Source organism: Humulus lupulus, chromosome 9 (genome assembly GCF_963169125.1).
Source record: "Humulus lupulus chromosome 9, drHumLupu1.1, whole genome shotgun sequence".
Lineage (NCBI taxonomy): Eukaryota > Viridiplantae > Streptophyta > Magnoliopsida > Rosales > Cannabaceae > Humulus > Humulus lupulus.
Window position 1 is genome coordinate 168,768,501 of NC_084801.1, and position 2,706 is coordinate 168,771,206.

Sequence of the window (2,706 nt, forward strand, 5' to 3'; positions counted from 1 at the left end):
AATGGGAGTGCAGAACTGTATAAGACCGCCGACTGTGGAGGCCAATAATTTTGAGATTAAGCCGAAAATCTTGCAAACGGTGCAATCCACTGTCCAATTTGGTGGTTTTCCTTCTGAAGACCCCCATATGCACTTGGCGAATTTCTTGGAGTTGTGTGACACTTTTAAATACAATGGGGTCAGTGATGATGCTATAAGGTTGAGACTCTTCCCATTTTCTCTGCGGGAGAGAGCTAAGAGCTGGCTTAATTCGCTGCAGGCAAACTCTATTAATACATGGCACCACCTTGCTTAAAAATTCTTGGCTAAGTTTTATACTCCCTTGAAGGCTGCTAAATTGAGGGGAGAAATTAATAACTTCTACCAGATGGATGGGGAGTCATTATATGACGCTTGGGAGTGTTTCAAGGAGTTATTGAGGAAATGTCCCCACCATGGTATAGAAAAGTGGATGCTGGTTCACAATTTTTACAACGGGCTGTGTGGTACAACAAGAACAATTATTGATGCTGCAGCTGGTGGGGCATTCATGAGTAAGAGTGCCAATGAAGCTTATGAACTGTTAGAGGAAATGGCCACAAATAATCATCAGTGGTCTAATAAGATGTCATCTGGGGTTAGAAGGGTAGCTGGGGTTCATGAAATTGATGCAATTACTGCTTTGATAGCACAAGTGGCCTTGTTGACAAAACAATTGCAGCAGAATACTGTATCTGCTAATACGATTCAGATGGAAGCTAGGTGTGAAATGTGTGGTGGTTCTCACTCTTTTGATCAGTGTCTTGCTAGTAGTAATAATAACATTCCTATGGACCAAGCTCTGGTTCAAGCTATGGGAAATTTTTAGAGGCCATTCAACAATCCATTCTCCAACACGTACAATCCTGGGTGGAGAAATCATCCCAATTTTTCTTGGAGAAACAATCAGGGCCAGGAACCTCAATTTCAGGGTCAATTTTAGCAGAATATGCCTTAACAACCAATGAATCAAGCCTCTTCATCACAACAGCCTAGGCCACAAGCTCCACCAGACAGGCCTAATGAATTACAAGCTGCATTGTTGACTCTCACCAACACTCAAACTCAGTTCATGACAGAGAGCAAAAGTTCTATCAGAAATCTTGAAACACAAGTGGGGCAGTTGGCTAATAAGCTTAATAATAGGTCACGGGGAAACTTGCCTAGCAAAACTGAAGTTAATCCTAAGGAGCAAGTTCAAGCAATTATTCTAAGAAGTGGTAAACAAATTGAGCAGTCTAGTGTACAACATTCAATGGTTCAGAATGAGGATTTGGGTGAAAAGTCTGATACAAAAAAGAAAAGAGTCACTGAAAATCACAAGAGTACAGAGAAGATTCCTCCAGTTGTTGTTGACCAGCCATCTCGAGTTCTATATCCTCAGAGGCTTAGAAAAAATACTCTTGATAAACAGTTTTCTAAGTTTTTAGAGGTGTTCAAAAAGATGCATATCAATATTCCTTTTGCTGAGGCTTTGGAGCAGATGCCCAGTTATGTAAAATTCATGAAAGAGATTCTGTCTAAGAAAAGAAAAATGGAAGAATATGAAATCGTGGCGCTCACTGAAGAATGTAGTGCTATATTGCAAAGGAAGTTGCCCCAAAAGTTGAGAGATCCGGGGAGCTTTGCTATACCTTGCACAATTGGAAAATTTGAATGTAAGCATGCCATGTGTGATTTGGGGGCGAGTATTAATCTGATGCCCTTATATGTGTTCAGAAGACTTGGTTTGGGTGAGGCAAGACCAACAACAGTCACTCTACAATTAGCAGATTGATCAGTGAAGCATCCACGGGGTATCATAGAAGATTTTCTTATGAAGGTGTATAAGTTTATTTTTCCTGCTGACCTTATCGTTCTTGACGTGGAGGAGGATATGGATGTACCTATTATTCTTGGAAGACCATTTCTAGCCACAGGCCAATCTCTCATTGATGTTCAAAAGGGAGAGCTTAAACTCAGAGTTCAAGGAGATGAGGTGGTATTCAATTTCTTCAAGGCAATGACGTATCCGATGGCTAGTGATAGTTGCTATAGTGTGGATGTGATAGATAAAGCAGTTTTGAAAAGAAAGATGAGTAGTGATGCTTTAGAGGCGATGTTGATAGGTGGTGAGGTAGATGAAGATGATGATGAGATGAGAGAATATGTAAATTGGATTAACTATTACCAACCGTACAGGAAGAAGTTTGAAGAGTTGGCGGAAGGACCAAAATGACCATTAACATCCATTCAGCAGCCACCACAATTGGAATTAAAGGCTCTTCCGGATCATTTGTGTTATGCATACTTGGGGGAGAAGGAGACTTTACCTGTAATTGTTTCAGCTAACCTCTCAAAAACTGAATTGGAGAAATTGTGGAGGGTTTTACGGGATCATAAATTGGCCATTTGGTGGACATTGGCAGATATTAGAGGAATAATTCCTTCAACAGTAATGCATAAAATTTTATTGGAGGAAGATAGCAAGCCATCTATAGAGGCTCAGAGAAGACTCAATCCAACTATGAAGGAGGTTGTACTTGAGCAGATCCTTAAATGGTTGGGCGTCGGGATGATCTACCCAATTTCTGATAGTGCATGGGTGATTCCAGTGAAAGTGGTACCAAAGAGGGGTGGTATGACCGTGGTGAAGAATGAAAACAATGAAGTTATTCCAACTAGAACTATGACGGGGTGAAGCATTTG

At 40.8% G+C, this 2,706-nt stretch overlaps 1 non-coding gene across 1 annotated transcript; it reads right to left on the minus strand.

The window, feature by feature from the left end:
- Nucleotides 1-334: 334 nt before the first annotated feature.
- LOC133802799 (small nucleolar RNA R71) lies at nt 335-441 on the minus strand. Its single transcript, XR_009877545.1, has one exon. It is a non-coding gene; the product is annotated as a small nucleolar RNA R71 (small nucleolar RNA).
- Between the last annotated feature and the right edge of the window lie 2,265 nt (nt 442-2,706).